This window comes from Somniosus microcephalus, unplaced genomic scaffold (assembly GCF_052327205.1).
Source record: "Somniosus microcephalus isolate GS21.2 unplaced genomic scaffold, FLI_Smic_1.0 unresolved_chr9, whole genome shotgun sequence".
NCBI classification, from domain to species: Eukaryota; Metazoa; Chordata; class Chondrichthyes; order Squaliformes; family Somniosidae; genus Somniosus; species Somniosus microcephalus.
This window is the reverse complement of record NW_028225187.1, coordinates 14,330,599-14,352,500: the sequence shown is the minus strand read 5'-3', so window position 1 is coordinate 14,352,500 and position 21,902 is coordinate 14,330,599. Positions and strand designations below refer to the sequence as shown.

General features: G+C 54.0%; 1 long non-coding RNA gene across 1 annotated transcript; it reads left to right on the top strand.

Annotated features, from left to right (window-relative positions):
* Window positions 1–319: 319 nt before the first annotated feature.
* On the top strand, window positions 320–20,105 carry LOC147084794 (uncharacterized). The gene is made up of 2 exons (XR_015075856.1): window positions 320–957; window positions 19,700–20,105. It is a non-coding gene; the product is annotated as an uncharacterized LOC147084794 (long non-coding RNA).
* Window positions 20,106–21,902: the final 1,797 nt, after the last annotated feature.

Here is a 21,902-nt window from a genome sequence, read left to right as displayed (position 1 = left end):
CACTCAGAGGGTGATGAACCTGTGGAATTCTCTACCACAGAAGGCTGTGGAGGCCAAGTCACTGAATATATTTAAGAAGGAGATAGATAGATTTCTAGACACAAAAGGCATCAAGGGGTATGGGGAGAGAGCGGGATTATGGTATTGAGATAGAGGATCAGCCATGATCATATTGAATGGCGGAGCAGGCTCGAAGGGCCGAATGGCCGACTCCTGCTCCTAATTTTCTGTTTCTATGAGAGAGGGGGAAATCAGCCAGGGTTCCTGCTCCTGATCACTTAGGGCTACGGACCGAGAGCTGGAAAGTGGGATTAGGCTGGAGAGATCCTTGTCGGCCGGCAGGGACACGAGGGGCCGAATGAGCTCCTTCTGTGCCGTAGGTTCCTGTGACTGTGTGAATCGTTATTGCTGCCAATTCGCAGTCGATGCCTGTGAGTGTATTGGGTGTAATCCCTGAGCGCCCCTATCCCGGTTTTCCTTGAATTATTTCCCACTCTGCAGAATACTTTCCCATTTCTGTTCATGCTCCTTGATCATTTAGTTCCTCTTTGCTTCCCGAATTGTGTTATTCATTTCGTTCCCAACCTCTTTCTGTTCTCCGGTGTCACACCGCTCCTTTGCAGTGGATGTGCTCAGTGTCAGCCTTCACCGGGGCTTTCAGTTGTTGCCCTTGAACTCGTTATTCATCCGTGGGGTCTCGTTTCGGGCCAGGCTGTTCCTGTTTCTACAGAGGAACAATCTGTGTTTCACTGACGTGAGACCACATCTGAACTCCAACAGTCACGAGTTCCGATTCCCGGCCTCGGGCTGCTCGGGTGCTCAGCGTTTCCCCGAAGTCAGCTGACTGGAACTCCCCCTCTGGGACAGCGGGAGGGGGAGTCCGATGTTCCCTGGATCCGATATAAGAGGCAGGATCTGCCCAGTCGCCCCACTGCGACCGGACGGTGTCTCCAGACTGTGAGTATGATATTTATTGATTTTTATTGAGTAGATCGCACTCTCTCACCAGCCCTCTGGGGCACTCTCCAAACAATCTCCCTCTCTCTCTCACTCTGTCTCTCTCTCTGTCTCTCTCTCTCTCTCTCTCTGTCTCTCTCTCTCTCTCTCTCTCTGTCTCTCTCTCTCTCTCTCTCTCGGTCTCTCTCTGTCGGTCTCTCTCTCTCGGTCTCTCTCTCTCTCTCTCACTGTCTCTCTCTCTCTCTCTGTCTCTCTCTCGGTCTCTCTCTCTCTCTCTCTCTCTCTCGGTCTCTCTCTCTCTCTCTCGGTCTCTCTCTCTCTCTGTCTCTCTTTCTCTCTCTCTCTCTCTCTCTCTGACTCTGTTGTTCTCTCTCTCTGTTGCTTTCTCTCTCTCTCTGTCTCTCTCTCTGTCTCTCTCTCTCTCTCTCTCTGTCTCTCTCTCTCTCTGTCTCTCTCTCTGTCTCTCTCTCTCTGTCTCTCTCTCTCTCTGTCTCTCTCTGACCCACTCTCTCTCTCTCTCTGTCCCTCTCTCTCTCTCTCTGTCTCTCTCGCTGTCTCTCTCTCTTTCTGTCTCTCTGTCTCTGTCTCTCTCCATGTCTTTCAGACGCTCTCATTGCAAGTCGGGACTGGTCGGGAGCTGATGGTTTCTGAGCAGTCGCCGTGCCGAGAGAGAAAGAGTCTCGGACGTTCAGGAGACACTCCCATGTTGTGTCAAAGAGATTTCAGAATGAGATCATCTCTCAGTTACTGAGTCCGAAACACACAGCGCAGCAGGGTATTGGGGGATGGAGGGATTGTAGGGCTGGAGGAGGTTACAGAGATACGGAGGAGGCGAGGGCCATGGAGGGATTTGAACAGGAGGATGAGAATTGTAGCGGCTGGAGGAGGTTACAGAGATAGGGAGGGAGCGAGGGGCCATGGAGGGATTTGAACAGGAGGATGAGAATTGTAGCGGCTGGAGGAGGTTACAGAGATAGGGAGTGGGCGAGGGGCCTGTGATGAAATATATTCCATTCATCACTGCCTGCTTTCTGTGTCCTTTCCCTTCCCCCAGTCCTCATGTATTATGCATTGGAATGTGCTGGAACTGGTTGTGTGCAGGGCTCCGCCCATAGCTGGCTCCTTTGTAATCTAACTTCAGTCGGGCAGCAGCCTCCTGAAGGGAGACATCTCTCTATTTTACGTGTTATGTTCTGAGTTAATAAAAGCCTTACTTTTGTTCTGCTAACTTCGAGTCTCGGAATAATTGAGGCACATCAGGGCCATGGAGGGATTTGAACAGGAGGATGAGAATTGTAGGGCTGGAGGAGGTTACAGAGATAGGGAGGGGGCGAGGGCCATGGAGGGATTTGAACAGGAGGATGAGAATTGTAGGGCTGAAGGAGGTTACAGAGATAGGGAGGGGGTGAGGGCCATGGAGGGATTTGAACAGGAGGATGAGAATTGTAGGGGCTGGAACAGGTTACAGAGATAGGGAGGGGCCGAGGGCCATGGAGGGATTTGAACAGGAGGATGAGAATTGTAGGGCTGGAGGAGGTTACAGAGACAGGGAGGGGGCGAGGGCCATGGAGGGATTTGAACAGGAGGATGAGAATTGTAGGGTCTGGAGGAGGTACAGAGATAGGGAGGGGGTGAGGGCCATGGAGGGATTTGAACAGGAGGATGAGAATTGTAGGGGCTGGAGGAGGATTACAGAGACAGGGAGGGGGCGAGGGGCCATGGAGGGATTTGAACAGGAGGATGAGAATTGTAGGGCTGGAGGAGGTTACCGAGATAGGGAGGGGGCGAGGGGCCATGGAGGGATTTGAAAAGGAGGATGAGAATTGTAGGGGCTGGAGGAGGTTACAGAGATAGGGAGGGGGCAAGGGCCATGGAGGGATTTGAACAGGAGGATGAGAATTGTAGGGCTGGAGGAGGTTACAGAGATAGGGAGGGGACGAGGGCCATGGAGGGATTTGAACAGGCGGATAAGAATTGTAGGAGCTGGAGGAGGTTACAGAGATAGGGAGAGGACGAGAGCCATCGAGGGATTTGAGCAGGACAATGAGAATTGTCGGGCTGGAGGAGGTTAGAGAGATAGGGAGGGGGCGAGGGCCATGGAGGGATTTGAACAGGATGTTGAGAATTGTAGGGCTGGAGGAGGTCACAGAGATAGGGAGGGGGCGAGGGCCATGGAGGGATTTGAACAGGAGGGTGAGAATTGTAGGGTTGGAGGAGGTTACAGAGATAGGGAGGGGGCGAGGGACCATGGAGGGATTTGAACAGGAGGATGACAATTGTAGGGCTGGAGGAGGTTATAGAGATATGGAAGGTGCGAGGGCCATGGAGGGATTTGAACAGGAGGAAGAGAATTGTAGGGACTGGAGGAGGCTACAGAGATAGGGAGGGGGCGAGGGCCATGGAGGGATTTGAACAGGAGGTTGAGAATTGTAGGGGCTGGAGGATGTTACAGAGATAGGGAGGGGGCGAGGGGCCATGGAGTGATTTGAACAGGAAGATGAGAATTGTAGGGCTGGAGGAGGTTACAGAGATAGGGAGGGGGCGAGGGCCATGGAGGGGTTTCAACAGGAGGGTGAGCATTTTAGGGCTGGAAGAGGTTACAGAGATAGGGAGGGGGCGAGAGCCATGGAGGGATTTGAACAGGAGGATGACAATTGTAGGGCTGGAGGAGGTTACAGAGATAGGGAGGGGGCGAGGGCCATGGAGGGATTTGAACAGGAGGAAGAGAATTTTAGGGCTGGAGGAGTTTACAGAGATAGGGAGGGGGCGAGGGGCCATGGTGGGATTTGAACAGGAGGATGAGAATTGTAGGGGCTGGAGGAGGTTACAGAGATAGGGTGGGGGCGAGGGGCCATGGAGGGATTTGAACAGGAGTATGAGAATTGTAGGGGCTGGAGGAGGTTACAGAGATAGGGAGGGGGCGAGGGGCCATGGAGGGATTTGAACAGGAGTATGAGAATTGTAGGGGCTGGAGGAGGTTACAGAGATAGGGTGGGGGCGAGGGGCCATGGAGGGATTTGAACAGGAGGATGAGAATTGTAGGGGCTGGAGGAGGTTACAGAGATAGGGAGGGGGCGAAGGACTAGGAGGGATTTGAACAAGAGGATGAAAATTGTAGGGCTGCAGGAGGTTACAGAGATATGGAAGGTGCGAGGGCCATGGAGGGATTTGAACAGGAGGTTGAGAATTGTAGGGCTGGAGGAGGCTACAGAGATAGGGAGGGGGCGAGGGGCCATGGAGTGATTTGAACAGGAGGGTGAGAATTGTAGGGCTGGAGGAGGTTACGGAGATAGGGAGGGGGCGAGGGCCATGGAGGGATTTCAACAGGAGGATGAGCATTGTAGGTCTGGAAGAGGTTACAGAGATAGGGAGGGGGCGAGAGCCATGGAGGGATTTGAACAGGAGGATGAGAATTGTAGGGCTGAAGGAGGATACAGAGATAGGGAGGGGGCGAGGGGCCATGGACGGATTTGAACAGGAGGAAGAGAATTGTTGTGCTGGAGGAGGTTACAGAGATAGGGAGGGGGGTGAGGGGCCATGGAGGGATTTGAACAGGAGGATGAGAATTGTAGGGCTGGAGGAGGTTACAGAGATAGGGAGGGGCCGAGGGCCATGGACGGATTTGAACAGGAGGAAGAGAATTGTAGTGCTAGAGGAGGTTACAGAGGTAGGGTGGGGGTGAGGGGCCATGGAGGGATTTGAACAGGAGGATGAGAATTGTAGGGGCTGGAGGAGGTTACAGAGGTAGGGTGGGGGCGAGGGCCATGGAGGAATTTGAACAGGAGGATGAGAATTGTAGGGGCTGGATGAGGTTACAGAGATAGGGAGGGGGCGAGGGCCATGGAGAGATTTGAACAGGAGGATGATAATTGTAGGGGCTGGATGAGGTTACAGAGATAGGGAGGGGGCGAGGGCCATGGAGAGATTTGAACAGGAGGATGAGAATTGTAGGGCTGGAGGAGGTTACAGAGATAGGGAGGGGGCGAGGGGCCATGGAGGGATTTGAACAGGAAGATGAGAATTGTAGGGGCTGGAGGAGGTTACAGAGATAGGGAGGGGGCGAGGGCCATGGAGGGATTTGAACAGGAGGATGAGAATTGTAGGGCTGGAGGAGGTTACAGAGATAGGGAGGGGGCGAGGGGCCATGGAGGGATTTGAACAGGAAGATGAGAATTGTAGGGGTGGAGGAGGTTACAGAGATAGGGAGGGGGCGAGGGCCATGGAGGGATTTGAACAGGAGGATGAGAATTGTAGGGGCTGGAGGAGGTTACAGAGATAGGGAGGGGGTGAGGGCCATGGAGGGATTTGAACAGGAGGATGAGAATTGTAGGGGCTGGAGGAGGTTACAGAGATAGGGATGGGGCGAGGGCCATGGAGGGATTTGAAAAGGAGGATGAGAATTGTAGGGCTGGTGGAGGTTACAGAGATAGGGAGGGGGCGAGGGGCCATGGAGGGATTTGAACAGCAGGGTGAGAATTGTAGGGGCTGGAGGAGGTTACAGAGATAGGGACGGGGCGAGGGCCATGGAGGGATTTGAACAGGAGGATTATAATTGTAGGGCTGGAGGAGGTTACAGAGATAGGGAGGGGGCGAGGGGCCATGGAGGCATTTGAACAGGCGGTTGAGAATTGTAGGGGCTGGAGGAGGTTACAGAGATAGGGAGGGGGCAAGGGCCATGGAGGGATTTGAACAGGAGGATGAGAATTGCAGGGGCTGGAGGAGGTTACAGAGATAGGGAGGGGGCGAGGGCCATGGAGGGATTTGAACAGGAGGATGAGAATAGTAGGGGCTGGAGGAGGTTACAGAGATAGGGAGGGGGCGAGGGCCATGGAGGGATTTGAACAGGAGGATGAGAATTGTAGGGCTGGAGGAAGTTACAGCGATAGGGAGGGGGCGAGGGCCATGGAGGGATTTGAACAGGAGGATGAGAATTTTAGGGCAGGAGGAAGTCACAGAGATAGGGAGGGGGCGAGGGCCATGGAGGGATTTGAACAGGAGGATGAGAATTGTAGGGCTGGAGGAGGTTACAGAGATAGGGAGGGGGCGAGGGCCATGGAGGGATTTGAATAGCAGGATGAGAATTGTAGGGGCTGGAGGAGGTTACAGAGATAGGGAGGGGGCGAGGGGTCATGGAGGGATTTGAACAGGAGGATGAGAATTGTCGAGCTGGAGGAGGTTACAGAGATAGGGAGGGGGGCGAGGGCCATGGAGGGACTTGAACAGGAGGATGAGAATTGTAGTGGCTGGGGGAGGTTACAGAAATAGAGAGGGGGCGAGGACCATGGAGGGATTTGAACAGGAGGATGAGAATTGTACGGGCTGGAAGAGGTTACAGAGATAGGGAGGGGGCGAGGGCCATGGATAGATTTGATCAGGAGGATGAGAAGTTTAGGGGCTGGAGGAGGTTACAGAGATAGGGAGTGGCGAGGGTCGTGGAGGGATTTGAACAGGAGGATGAGAATTTTAGGGCTGGAGGAGGTTACAGAGATAGGGATGGGGCGAGGGCCATGGAGGGATTTCAACCCGAGGATAAGAATTGTAGGGGCTGGCGGAGGTTACAGAGATAGGGAGGGGGGGGCGAGGGCCGTGGAGTGATTTGAACAGGAGGATGAGAATTGTAGGGGCTGGAGGAGGTTACAGAGATAGGGAGGGGGCGAGGGCCATGGAGGGGTTTGAACAGGAGGGTGAGAATTGTAGCAGCTGGAGGAGTTTACAGAGATAGGGAGGGGGCGAGGGCCATGGAGAGATTTGAACAGGAGGATGAGAATTGTAGGGCTGGAGGAGGTTACAGAGATAGGGAGGGGCGAGGGCCATGAAGGGATTTGAACAGGAGGATGAGAATTGTAGGGACTGGATGAGGTTACAGAGATAGGGAGGGGGCGAGGGCCATGGTGGGATTTGAACAGGAGAATGAGAATTGTAGGGCAGGAGGAGGTTACAGAGATAGGGAGGGGGCGAGGGGTCATGGAGGGATTTGAACAGGAGGATGAAAATAGTAGGGCTGGAGGAGGTTACGGAGATTGGGAGGGGGCGAGGGCCATGTAGGGATTTGAACAGGAGGATGAGAATTGTCGGGCTGGAGGAGGTTACAGAGATAGGGAGGGGGCGAGGGCCATGGAGGGATTTGAACAGGAGGATGAGAATTGTCGGGCTGGAGGAGGTTACAGAGATAGGGAGGGGGCGAGGGCCATGGAGGGATTTGAACAGGAGGATGAGAATTTTAGGGCAGGTGGAGGTTACAGAGATAGGGATGGGGCGAGGGCCATGGAGGGATTTGAACAGGAGGATGAGAATTGTAGGGACTGGATGAGGTTACAGAGATAGGGAGTGGGCGAGGGCCATGGAGGGATTTGAACAGGAGGATGAGAATTGTACGGACTGGATGAGGTTACAGAGATCGGGAGGGGGCGAGGGCCATGGATGGATTTGAACAGGAGGATGAGAATTGTAGGGCAGGAGGAGGTTCCAGAGATAGGGAGGGGGGCGAGGGCCATGGAGGGATTTGAACAGGAGGATGAGAATTGTCGGGCTGGAGGAGGTTACAGAGACAAGGATGGGGCGAGGTTCATGGAGGGATTTGAACAGGAGGATGAGAATTGTCGGGCTGGAGGAGGTTACAGAGACAGGGATGGGGTGAGGGCCATGGAGGGATTTGAACAGGAGGATGAGAATTGTAGGGACTGGATGAGGTTACAGAGATCGGGAGGGGGCGAGGACCATGGATGGATTTGAACAGGAGGATGAGAATTGTAGGGCAGGAGGAGGTTCCAGAGGTAGGGAGGGGGGCGAGGGCCATGGAGGGATTTGAACAGGAGGATGAGAAGTGTAGGGGCAGGATGAGGCTGCAGAGATAGGGAGTGGGCGAGGGTCATGGAGGGATTTGAACAGGAGGATGAGAATTGTAGGGGCTGGAGGAGGTGACAGAGATCGGGAGGGGTCGAGGGCCATGGAGGGATTTGAACAGGAGGATGAGAATTGTCGGGCTGGAGGAGGTTACCGAGATAGGGAGGGGGCGAGGGCCATGGAGGGATTTGAACAGGAGGATGAGAATTGTAGGGACTGGAGGAGGTTACAGAGATAGGGAGGGGGCGAGGGCCATGGAGGGATTTGAACAGGAGGATGAGAATTGTAGGGACTGGATGAGGTTACAGAGATAGGGAGTGGGCGAGGGCCATGGAGGGATTTGAACAGGAGGATGAGAATTGTAGGGACTGGAGGAGGTTACAGAGATAGGGAGGGGGCGAGTGCCATGGAGAGATTTGAACAGGAGGATGAGAATTGCAGGGACTGGATGAGGTTACACAGATAGGGAGGGGGCGAGGGGCATGGAGGGATTTGAACAGGAGGATGAGAATTGTAGGGCAGGAGGAGGTTACAGAGATAGGGAGGGGGCGAGGGGCCATGGAGGGATTTGAACAGGAGGATGAGAATTGTAGTGCTGGAGGAGGTTACAGAGATAGGGAGGGGCGAGGGCCATGGAGGGATTTGAACTGGAGGATGAGAATTTAAGGGCTGGAGGAGGTTACAGAGATAGGGAGGGGCGAGGGGCCATGGAGGGATTTGAACAGGAGGATGAGAATTGTAGGGGCTGGTGGACGTTACAGAGATAGGGAGGGGGCGAGGGGCCATGGAGGGATTTGAACAGGAGGATGAGAATTGTAGGGGCTGGAGGAGGTTACAGAGATAGGGAGGGGCGAGGGACCATGGAGGGATTTGAACAGGAGGATGAGAATTGCAGGGACTGGATGAGGTTACAGAGATAGGGAGGGGGCGAGGGCCATGGAGGGATTTGAACAGGAGGATGAGAATTGTAGTGCTGGAGGAGGTTACAGAGATAGGGAGGGGCGAGGGCCATGGAGGGATTTGAACTGGAGGATGAGAATTTAAGGGCTGGAGGAGGTTACAGAGATAGGGAGGGGGCGAGGGGCGATGGAGGGATTTTAACAGGAGGATGAGAATTGCAGGGACTGGATGAGGTTACAGAGATAGGGAGGGGGCGAGGGGCCATGGAGGGATTTGAACAGGAGGATGAGAATTGCAGGGACTGGATGAGGTTACAGAGATAGGGAGGGGGCGAGGGCCATGGAGGGATTTGAACAGGAGGATGAGAATTGTGGGGCTGGAGGAGGTTACAGAGATAGGGAGGGGCGAGGGCCATGGAGGGATTTGAACTGGAGGATGAGAATTTAAGGGCTGGAGGAGGTTACAGAGATAGGGAGGGGGCGAGGGGCGATGGAGGGATTTTAACAGGAGGAAGAGAATTGTAGGGGCTGGAGGAGGTTACAGAGATCGGGAGGGGTCGAGGGCCATGGAGGGATTTGAAAAGGAGGATGAGAATTGTCGGGCTGGAGGAGGTTACCGAGATAGGGAGGGGGCGAGGGCCATGGAGGGATTTGAACAGGAGGATGAGAATTGTAGGGACTGGAGGAGGTTACAGAGATAGGGAGGGGGCGAGGGCCATGGAGGGATTTGAACAGGAGGATGAGAATTGTAGGGACTGGATGAGGTTACAGAGATAGGGAGGGGGCGAGGGCCATGGAGGGATTTGAACAGGAGGATGAGAATTGTAGGGCAGGAGGAGGTTACAGAGATAGGGAGGGGGCGAGGGGCCATGGAGGGATTTGAACAGGAGGATGAGAATAGTAGGGCTGGAGGAGGCTACAGAGATAGGGCGGGGGCGAGGGCCATGGAGGGATTTGAACTGGAGGATGAGAATTGTCGGGCTGGAGGAGGTTACAGAGATAGGGAGGGGTCGAGGGCCATGGAGGGATTTGAACTGGAGGATGAGAATTGTCGGGCTGGAGGAGGTTACCGAGATAGGGAGGGGGCGAGGGCCATGGAGGGATTTGAACAGGAGGATGAGAATTTTAGGGCAGGTGGAGGTTACAGAGATAGGGAAGGGGCGAGGGTCATGGAGGGATTTGAACAGGAGGATGGGAATGGTAGGGCTTGAGGTGGTTACAGAGATTGGGAGGGGGCGAGGGCCATGGAGGGATTTGAACAGGAGGATGAGAATTGTAGGGGCTGGAGGAGGTTACAAAGATAGGGAGGGGGCGAGGACCATGGAGGGATTTGAACAGGAGGATGAGAATTGTCGGGCTGGAGGAGGTTACAGAGATAGGGAGGGGGGCGAGGGCCATGGAGGGACTTGAACAGGAGGATGAGAATTGTAGTGGCTGGAGGAGGTTACAGAGATAGGGAGGGGGCGAGGACCATGGAAGAATTTGAACAGGAGGATGAGAATTGTCGGGCTGGAGGAGGTTACAGAGATAGGGAGGGGGGCGAGGGCCATGGAGGGACTTGAACAGGAGGATGAGAATTGTAGGGGCTGGAAGAGGTTACAGAGATAGGGAGGGGGCGAGGGACATGGAGGGATTTGATCAGGAGGATGAGAAGTTTAGTGGCTGGAGGAGGTTACAGAGATAGGGAGTGGCGAGGGTCGTGGAGGGATTTGAACAGGAGGATGAGAATAGTAGGGCTGGAGGATGTTACAGAGATAGGGAGGGTGCGAGGGCCATGGAGGGATTTGAACACGAGGATAAGAATTGTAGGGGCTGGAGGAGGTTACAGAGATAGGGAGGGGGGCGAGGGGCCATGGAGGGATTTGAACAGGAGGGTGAGATTTGTAGCGGCTGGAGGAGTTTGCAGAGATAGGGAGGGGGCGAGGGGCCATGGAGGGATTTGAACAGGAGTATGAGAATTGTAGGGCTGGAGTTGGTTACAGAGATTGGGAGGGGGCGAGGGCCATGGAGAGATTTGAACAGGAGGATGAGAATTGTAGGGCTGGAGGAGGTTACAGAGATAGGGAGGGGGCGAGGGCCATGGAGGGATTTGAACAGGAGGATGAGAATTGTAGGGCCGGAGGAGGTTACAGAGATAGGGAGGGGGCGAGGGGCCATGGAGGGATTTGAACAGGTGGATGAGAATTGTAGGGCTGGAGGAGGTTACAGAGATAGGGAGGGGGCGAGGGCCATGGAGGGATTTGAACAAGAGGAAGAGAATTGTAGGGACTGGAGGATGTTACAGAGATAGGGACGGGGCAAGGGCCATGGAGGGATTTGAACAGGAGGTTGAGAATTGTAGGGCTGGAGGAGGTTACAGAGGTAGGGAGGGGGGCGAGGGACCATGGAGTGATTTGAACAGGAGGGTGAGAATTGTAGGGCTGGAGGAGGTTACAGTGATAGGGAGGGAGCGAGGGCGATGGAGGGATTTGAACAGGAGGATGAGAATTGTAGGGCTGGAGGAGGTTACAGAAATAGGGAGGGGGCGAGGGCCATGGAGGGATTTGAACAGGATGATGAGAATTGTAGGGCTGGAGGAGGTTGCAGAGCTAGGGACGGGACGAGGGCCATGGAGGGATTTGAACAGGAGGATGAGAATTGTAGGGCTGGAGGAGGTTACAGAGATAGGGAGGGGGCGAGGGCCATGGAGGGATTTTAACAGGATGATGAGAAATGTAGGGACTGGATGAGGTTACAGAGATAGGGAGGGGGCGAGGGCCATGGAGGGATTTGGAGAGGAGGATGAGAATTGTAGGGTAGGAGGAGGTTACGGAGCTTGGGAGGGGGCGAGGGACATGGAGGGATTTGAACAGGAGGATGAGAATTGTAGGGCTGGAGTTGGTTACAGAGGTAGGGAGAGGGCGAGGGCCATGGAGTGATTTGAACAGGAGGATGAGAATTGTAGGGACTGGATGAGGTTACAGAGATAGGGAGGGGGCGAGGGCCATGGAGGGATTTTAACAGGAGGATGAGAATTGTAGGGACTGGATGAGGTTACAGAGATAGGGAGGGGGCGAGGGCCATGGAGGGATTTGAACAGGAGGATGAGAATTGTAGGGCAGGAGGAGGTTACGGAGATTGGGAGGGGGCGAGGGCCATGGAGGGATTTGAACAGGAGGATGAGAATTGTAGGGGCTGGAGGAGGTTACAGAGATAGGGAGGGGGCGAGGGGCCATGGAGGGATTTGAACAGGAGGATGAGAATTGTCGGGCTGGAGGAGGTTACAGAGATAGGGAGGGGGGCGAGGGCAATGGAGGGATTTGAACAGGAGGATGAGAATTGTAGGGCTGGAGGAGGTTACAGAGATAGGGAGGGGGCGAGGGCCATGGAGGGATTTGAACAGGAGGATGAGAATAGTAGGGCTGGAGGAGGCTACAGAGATAGGGAGGGGGCGAGGGCCATGGAGGGATTTGAACTGGAGGATGAGAATTGTCGGGCTGGAGGAGGTTACAGAGATAGGGAGGGGTCGAGGGCCATGGAGGGATTTGAACTGGAGGATGAGAATTGTCGGGCTGGAGGAGGTTACAGAGATAGGGAGGGGGCGAGGGGCCATGGAGGGATTTGAACAGGAGGATGAGAATAGTAGGGCTGGAGGAGGCTACAGAGATAGGGAGGGGGCGAGGGCCATGGAGGGATTTGAACAGGAGGATGAGAATAGTAGGGCTGGAGGAGGCTACAGAGATAGGGAGGGGGCGAGGGCCATGGAGGGATTTGAACTGGAGGATGAGAATTGTCGGGCTGGAGGAGGTTACAGAGATAGGGAGGGGTCGAGGGCCATGGAGGGATTTGAACTGGAGGATGAGAATTGTCGGGCTGGAGGAGGTTACCGAGATAGGGAGGGGGCGAGGGCCATGGAGGGATTTGAACAGGAGGATGAGAATTTTAGGGCAGGTGGAGGTTACAGAGATAGGGAAGGGGCGAGGGTCATGGAGGGATTTGAACAGAAGGATGGGAATGGTAGGGCTTGAGGTGGTTACAGAGATTGGGAGGGGGCGAGGGCCATGGAGGGATTTGAACAGGAGGATGAGAATTGTAGGGGCTGGAGGAGGTTACAAAGATAGGGAGGGGGCGAGGACCATGGAGGGATTTGAACAGGAGGATGAGAATTGTCGGGCTGGAGGAGGTTACAGAGATAGGGAGGGGGGCGAGGGCCATGGAGGGACTTGAACAGGAGGATGAGAATTGTAGTGGCTGGAGGAGGTTACAGAGATAGGGAGGGGGCGAGGACCATGGAAGAATTTGAACAGGAGGATGAGAATTGTCGGGCTGGAGGAGGTTACAGAGATAGGGAGGGGGGCGAGGGCCATGGAGGGACTTGAACAGGAGGATGAGAATTGTAGGGGCTGGAAGAGGTTACAGAGATAGGGAGGGGGCGAGGGACATGGAGGGATTTGATCAGGAGGATGAGAAGTTTAGTGGCTGGAGGAGGTTACAGAGATAGGGAGGGGGCGAGGACCATGGAAGAATTTGAACAGGAGGATGAGAATAGTAGGGCTGGAGGATGTTACAGAGATAGGGAGGGTGCGAGGGCCATGGAGGGATTTGAACACGAGGATAAGAATTGTAGGGGCTGGAGGAGGTTACAGAGATAGAGAGGGGGGCGAGGGGCCATGGAGGGATTTGAACAGGAGGGTGAGATTTGTAGCGGCTGGAGGAGTTTGCAGAGATAGGGAGGGGGCGAGGGGCCATGGAGGGATTTGAACAGGAGTATGAGAATTGTAGGGCTGGAGTTGGTTACAGAGATTGGGAGGGGGCGAGGGCCATGGAGGGATTTGAACAGGAGGGTGAGAATTGTAGGGCTGGAGGAGGTTACAGAGATAGGGAGGGGGCGAGGGCCATGGAGAGATTTGAACAGGAGGATGAGAATTGTAGGGCTGGAGGAGGTTACAGAGATAGGGAGGGGGCGAGGGCCATGGAGGGATTTGAACAGGAGGATGAGAATTGTAGGGCCGGAGGAGGTTACAGAGATAGGGAGGGGGCGAGGGGCCATGGAGGGATTTGAACAGGTGGATGAGAATTGTAGGGCTGGAGGAGGTTACAGAGATAGGGAGGGGGCGAGGGCCATGGAGGGATTTGAACAAGAGGAAGAGAATTGTAGGGACTGGAGGATGTTACAGAGATAGGGACGGGGCAAGGGCCATGGAGGGATTTGAACAGGAGGTTGAGAATTGTAGGGCTGGAGGAGGTTACAGAGGTAGGGAGGGGGGCGAGGGACCATGGAGTGATTTGAACAGGAGGGTGAGAATTGTAGGGCTGGAGGAGGTTACAGTGATAGGGAGGGAGCGAGGGCGATGGAGGGATTTGAACAGGAGGATGAGAATTGTAGGGCTGGAGGAGGTTACAGAGATAGGGAGGGGGCGAGGGCCATGGAGGGATTTGAACAGGATGATGAGAATTGTAGGGCTGGAGGAGGTTGCAGAGCTAGGGACGGGACGAGGGCCATGGAGGGATTTGAACAGGAGGATGAGAATTGTAGGGGCTGGAGGAGGTTACAGAGATAGGGAGGGGGCGAGGGGCCATGGAGGGATTTGAACAGGAGGATGAGAATTGTAGGGCTGGAGGAGGTTACAGAGATAGGGAGGGGGCGAGGGCCATGGAGGGATTTTAACAGGATGATGAGAAATGTAGGGACTGGATGAGGTTACAGAGATAGGGAGGGGGCGAGGGCCATGGAGGGATTTGGAGAGGAGGATGAGAATTGTAGGGTAGGAGGAGGTTACGGAGCTTGGGAGGGGGCGAGGGCCATGGAGTGATTTGAACAGGAGGATGAGAATTGTAGGGACTGGATGAGGTTACAGAGATAGGGAGGGGGCGAGGGCCATGGAGGGATTTTAACAGGAGGATGAGAATTGTAGGGACTGGATGAGGTTACAGAGATAGGGAGGGGGCGAGGGCCATGGAGGGATTTGAACAGGAGGATGAGAATTGTAGGGCAGGAGGAGGTTACGGAGATTGGGAGGGGGCGAGGGCCATGGAGGGATTTGAACAGGAGGATGAGAATTGTAGGGGCTGGAGGAGGTTACAGAGATAGGGAGGGGGCGAGGGGCCATGGAGGGATTTGAACAGGAGGATGAGAATTGTCGGGCTGGAGGAGGTTACAGAGATAGGGAGGGGGGCGAGGGCAATGGAGGGATTTGAACAGGAGGATGAGAATTGTAGGGCTGGAGGAGGTTACAGAGATAGGGAGGGGGCGAGGGCCATGGAGGGATTTGAACAGGAGGGTGAGAATTGTAGGGACTGGAGGAGGCTACAGAGATAGGGAGGGTGCGAGGGCCATGGAGGGATTTGAACAGGAGGATGAGAATTTTAGGGCAGGTGGAGGTTACTGAGATAGGGAGGGTGCGAGGGCCATGGAGGGATTTGAACACTTGGATGAGAATTTTAGGGCAGGTGGCGGTTACAGTGATAGGGAGGGGGCGAGGGTCATGGAGGGATTTGAACAGGAGGATGAGAATTTTAGGGGCTGGAGGAGGTTACAAAGATAGGGAGGGGGCGAGGGCCATGGAGGGATTTGAACAGGAGGATGAGAATTGTAGGGGCTGGAAGAGGTTACAGAGATAGGGAGGGGGCGAGGGCCATGGAGGGATTTGATCAGGAGGATGAGAAGTTTAGGGGCTGGAGGAGGTTACAGAGATCGGGAGTGGCGATGGTCGAGGAGGGATTTGAACAGGAGGATGAGAATTGTAGGGCAGGAGGAGGTTACAGAGATAGCGAGGGGGCGAGGGTTATGGAGGGATTTGAACAGGAGGATGAGAATTGTAGGGCTGGAGGATGTTACGGAGATAGGGAGGGGGTGAGGGCCATGGAGGGATTTGAACAGGAGGATGAGAATTGTAGGGGCTGGAGGAGTTTACAGAGATAGGGAGGGGGGTGAGGGGCCATGGAGGGATTTGAACAGGAGGATGAGAATTGTAGGGCTGGAGGAGGTTACAGAGATAGGGAGGGGGCGAGGGCATTGGAGAGATTTGAACAGGAGGATGAGAATTGTAGGGGCTGGAGGAGGTTACAGAGATAGGGAGGGGGTGAGGGCCATGGAGGGATTTGAACAGGAGAATGAGAATTGTAGGGCTGGAGGAGGTTACAGAGATAGGGAGGGGGCGAGCGGCCATGGAGGGATTTGAACAGGAGGATGAGAATTGTAGGGCTGGAGGTGGTTCCAGAGATAGGGTGGGGGCGAGGGCCATGGAGGGATTTGAACAGGAGGATGAGAATTGTAGGCGCTGGAGGAGGTTACAGAGATAGGGAGGGGGGCGAGGGCCATGGAGGGATTTGAACAGGAGGTTGAGAATTGTAGGGGCTGGAGGAGGTTACCGAGATAGGGAGGGGGCGAGGGGCCATGGAGGGATTTGAACAGGAGGATGAGAATTGTAGGGGCTGGAGGAGGTTACAGAGATAGGGAGGGGGCGAGGGCCATGGAGGGATTTGAACAGGAGGATGAGAATTGTCGGGGCTGGAGGAAGTTACAGAGATAGGGAGGGGGCGAGGGCCATGGAGGGATTTGAACAGGAGGATGAGAATTGTTGGGGCTGGAGGAGGTTACAGAGATAGGGAGGGGGCGAGGGCCATGGAGGGATTTGAACAGGAGGTTGAGAATTGTAAGGCTGGAGGAGGTTAAAGAGATAGGGAGGGGGGCGAGGGGCCATGGAGTGATTTGAACAGGAGGGTGAGAATTGTAGGGCTGGAGGAGGTTACAGAGATAGGGAGGGGGCGAGGGCGATGGAGGGATTTGAACAGGAGGATGAGAATTGTAGGGGCTGGAGGAGGTTACAGAGATAGGGAGGGGGCGAGGGGCCATGGATGGATTTGAACAGGAGGATGAGAATTGTAGGGCTGGAGGAGGTTACAGAGATAGGGAGGGGGGCGAGGGGCCATGGATGGATTTGAACAGGAGGATGAGAATTGTAGGGACTGGAGGAGGTTACAGAGATAGGGAGGGGGGCGAGGGCCATGGAGGGATTTGAACAGGAGGATGAGAATTGTAGGGGCTGGAGGAGGTTACAGAGATAGGGAGGGGGCGAGGGCCATGGAGGGATTTGAACAGGTGGATGAGAATTGTAGGGGCTGGAGGAGGTTACAGAGATAGGGAGGGGGGCGAGGGGCCATGGAGGGATTTGAACAGGAGGATGAGAATTGTAGGGACTGGAGGAGGTTACAGAGATAGGGAGGGGGCGAGGGGCCATGGAGGGATTTGAACAGGAGGTTGAGAATTGTAAGGCTGGAGGAGGTTACAGAGATGGGGAGGGGGCAAGCGGCCATGGAGGGATTTGAACAGGAGGATGAGAATTGTAGGGGCTGGAGGAGGTTACAGAGATAGGGAGGGGGCGAGGGCCATGGAGGGATTTGAACAGGAGGATGAGAATTGTAGGGCTGAATGGCCTCCTCCTGTTCCTTTGAGAGCTGCTTTGTGCTGTACAAAAGTTAAGCCGCATAAGCTTAACTGGGCAGTGCTGCATGGATACAGGATTGACTAAGGGAGGGAAAGCAGAGTGTGGTGGTGAACGGTTGTTTTTCGGACTGGAGGGAAGTATACAGTGGAGTCCCCCAGTGGTCAGTATTGGGTCGACTGCTCCTTCTCATATACATTAATGACCTGGACTTGGGTATACAGGGCCTAGTTTCAAAGCTTGCAGATGACACACAACTGGGAAATGTAGTAAAGAGCGAGGAGGATAGTAACAGACTTCAGGAGGATGTTGACAGACTGGTGAAATGGGCAGGCAGGTGGCAGATGAAGTTTAACGCAGAGAAGTGTGAAGTGATACATTTCGGTAGGAAGAATGAGGAGAGGCAATATAAACTGAATGGTACAATCCTAAAGGGGATGCAGGAACAGAGAGACCTGGGGGTATATGTACACAAGTTGTTGAATGTGGCAGGACATGTTGAGAAGGCCGTTAAAGAAAGCACATGGGATCCTTGGCTTTATTAATAGAGGCAGAGAGTACAAAAGCAAGGAAGTTATGCTAAACATTTATAAAACATTGGCTAGGCCCCAGCTGGAGTATTTGGTTCAATTCTAGGCACCACACTTTAGGAAGGATGTCTAGGCCTTGGAGAGGGTGCAGAGGAGATTTACCAGAATGGTACCAGGGATGAGGGACTTCAGTGATATGGAAAGACTGGAGAAGCTGGGGTTGTTGTCCTTAGAGCAGAGAAGGTTAAGGGGGAGATTGACCAGAATGGTACCAGGGACGAGGGACTTCAGTGATGTGGAGAGACTGGAGAAGCTGGGATTGTTCTCCTTAGAGCAGAGAAGGTTAAGGGGGAGATTGACCAGAATGGTACCAGGGATGAGGGACTTCAGTGATGTGGAGAGACTGGAGAAGCTGGGATTGTTCTCCTTAGAGCAGAGAAGGTTAAGGGGGAGATTGACCAGAATGGTACCAGGGATGAGGGACTTCAGTGATGTGGAGAGACTGGAGAAGCTGGGATTGTTCTCCTTAGAGCAGAGAAGGTTAAGGGGAGATTGACCAGAATGGTACCGGGGATGAGGGACTTCAGTGATGTGGAGAGACTGGAGAAGCTGGGGTTGTTCTCCTTAGAGCAGAGAAGGTTAAGGGGAGATTGACCAGAATGGTACCAGGGATGAGAGACTTCAGTGATGTGGAGAGACTGGAGAAGCTGGGATTGTTCTCCTTCGAGCAGAGAAGGTTCAGGGGAGATTGACCAGAATGGTACCAGGGATGAGGGACTTCAGTGATGTGGAGAGACTGGAGAAGCTGGGGTTGTTCTCCTTGGAGCAGAGAAGGTTAAGGGGAGATTGACCAGAATGGTACCAGGGATGAGGGACTTCAGTGATGTGGAGAGACTAGAGAAGCTGGGGTTGTTCTCCTTGGAGCAGAGAAGGTTAAGGGGAGATTGACCAGAATGGTACCAGGGATGAGGGACTTCAGTGATGTGGAGAGACTGGAGAAGCTGGGATTGTTCTCCTTAGAGCAGAAAAGGTTAAGGGGAGATTGACCAGAATGGTACCAGGGATGAGGGACTTCAGTGATGTGGAGAGACTGGAGAAGCTGGGGTTGTTCTCCTTAGAGCAGAGAAGGTTAAGGAGGAGATTGACCAGAATGGTACCAGGGATGAGGGACTTCAGTGATGTGGAGAGACTGGAGAAGCTGGGGTTGTTCTCCTTAGAGCAGAGAAGGTTAAGAGGAGATTGACCAGAATGGGACCAGGGATGAGGGACTTCAGTGATGTGGAGAGACTGGAGAAGCTGGGATTGTTCTCCTTAGAGCAGAGAAGGTTAAGGGGAGATTGACCAGAATGGTACCAGGGATGAGGGACTTCAGTGATGTGGAGAGACTGGAGAAGCTGGGATTGTTCTCCTTGGAGCAGAGAAGGTTAAGGGGAGATTGACCAGAATGGTACCAGGGATGAGGGACTTCAGTGATGTGGAGAGACTGGAGAAGCTGGGATTGTTCTCCTTAGAGCAGAGAAGGTTCAGGGGAGATTGACCAGAATGGTACCAGGGATGAGGGACTTCAGTGATGTGGAGAGACTGGAGAAGCTGGGATTGTTCTCCTTGGAGCAGAGAAGGTTAAGGGGAGATTTGATCGAGGTGTTCAGAATCATGAAGGGTTTTGATGGAGTAAATAAGGAGAAACTGTTTCCAGTGGCAGGAGGGTCGGTAACCAGAGGACACAGATTGAAGATAATCGGCTAAAGAACCAGAGGGGGAGATGAGGAGAATGTTTTTCACGCAGCGAGTTGTTGTGATCTGGAATGCGCTGCCTGAAAGGGCGGTGGAAGCAGATTCAATAGTGACTTTCAAAAGGGGAATTGGAGAAATACTTGAAGGGGAAACATTTTCAGGGCTATGGAGAACGAGAAGGGGAGTGGGACTAATTGGCAGCTCTTTCGCAGAATGGGCACAGGCCCGATGGGCTGAACGGCCCCCTTCTGCGCTGCATCATTCTACGAGGCTATAATCAACCCCCCCAATCCGCTCTCCTCCCCTCACCCAGGCTCCATCTGCCGACAGCGACTGGGCTTCCGTCTCCAGTACCTCGCCTGGTGATCCCCCTCGCCGGAAGATGTCGAAGAAGGTCAAAGTGAAGAACGAACACACCGAGACCATGGCGGTCACTTTGGAAGGAAAGGATTGCAACCCGTGCTCGTTTGAGGTCGAGAACGGTGGGACAAAGACTTTCCATTACAACGGTGGTGAGGTGAAAATCAGGGCCACAGACAAAGAATGTCGAATTACTTGCGAAGGGAAATTCAACAATCCGACATCCATCCTGATCAAGAGCGGGTGTTACGGGATCAAAATGACATCAAAGTAGTGATCGGTGATGAGCAACCCTTGGCCTGCCCAGGGCATGAATCTCACATTGTGTCCCCAGCATGCTAATAAAGGGATCAACGACACGTTGCTTGTTTGCCTCCGTCTCTAACAGCTCCGGGTTTTAAGACATCGGCCGGGACTTCGCTGTCCTGGGAGGGTCCGGGGCGGGCGAGGTGGGTGGCGGGTCCCCACCCCACTGCTGGCTCCATCCAGCTCTGCCAAGTGAACTTACATAGAAACATAGAAACATAGAAGATAGGAGCAGGAGTAGGCCATTCGGTCCCTCGATCCTGCTCCACCATTCAATGAGATCATGGCTGATCATCCAAATTCAGTACCCTGTCCCTGCCTTCTCCCCATACCCCTTGATCCCTTTAGCTTTAAGAAATATATCTAACTCCTTCTTGAATATATTTAATGAATTGGCCTCCACTGCCTTCTGTGGTAGAGAATTCCACAGGTTCACCACTCTCTGGGTGAAGAAATTCCTCCTCATCTCTGTCCTAAATGGCTTACCCCTTATCCTTAGACTGTGACCCCTGGTTCTGGACTCCCCCGCCATCGGGAACATCCTTCCTGCATCTAGTCTGTCTAGTCCTGTTAGAATTTTATAAGTTTCAACAATATCCCCTCTCATTCTTCTAAACTCCAGCGAGTATAAGCCCAATCGACCCAATCGCTCCTCATACGTCATTCCTGCCATCCCAGGTATCAGTCTGGTGAATCTTCGCTGAACTCCTTCCATGGCAAGAACATCCTTCCTCAGATAACGCGACCAAAACTGCACACAATACTCAAGATGTGGTCTCACCAAGGCCCTGTACAACTGCAGCAAGGCATCCTTGCTCCTGTACTCGAACCCTCTTGCTACGAAGGCCAACATACCATTTGCCTTCTTAGCCGCCTGCTGCACCTGCATGCTTACCTTCAGCGACTGGTGCACAAGGACATCCAGGTCTCGTTGCACTTCCCCTTCTCCCTCGATTTGGCGGGGGGTCTTGTTAAGCCCTGCCCAGCGCGCCTCCCCGGGCCAATTAGCGGAAGCGGGGTCTGGTGACGTCGTTGGCCGGCGCGTCGCCAGCCGGCTACCTCGAAGGGACCAGGGCCAACGTTCTCTTGACGTTTGCGCCATCAGTGTTCTGATGCGCTGAGGCGCGGCAAGGACTGACAAACACTGCTCAGCGCTGCGGGGGCTGGACTGTGGGGATGAGCGGAATGGACCACTCGCCCCGGCCAACAGCGCACAGAGCTCAGACTTGCGACGTCTGAGAAGTTCCACCAGACATACCGGGTTCGGCCTTTAACCTTTTATTGATCCTAAGACAGACTCGAAACCCCAACCCCTATTGGAGCAGTGCACCAATAATGTTACAGGGAATCATACATACATGCACCCCTGGATGATCAGTCCAGCACTGATTGCAGGCCACGTCCTTTCGACGGCAGCTCTTCGCCTCGAGACCCTCAGCCAGGCCCTTCCTTCTGACTGAAGGGCCGATACTCTTCCTCACGGGTTTTTATAGAGATTTCCTCGTTGCTTTCAGTAAATCAATCATTCAGAGATGGTGAGATTTTCCTTTAAGGTTCAGCCGGAGTTGTTTGAGCTGTCGAACGTTCACACTCGCACGTCCTGTGTGGCTGTCCATTGGTTGCCTTTACCAAAGCCCCAAATTGTTTATTCACTCACAAAAGTTGACCAAAGTGGCAGAAAACCACCTTGGCCACATTTCACGTGTTACATCGTGTCCTGTATTTCAAACCTTCAAAGCTTTGACTCCTCCCCCTTAGCCACCAAAAATCGTTCTACAATTTTGCTGCTGGTTTTGTTGTAGACACGGGGCTGGATTTTCACTGAGGAGCCGGGTAGGAGGCGGGACTCC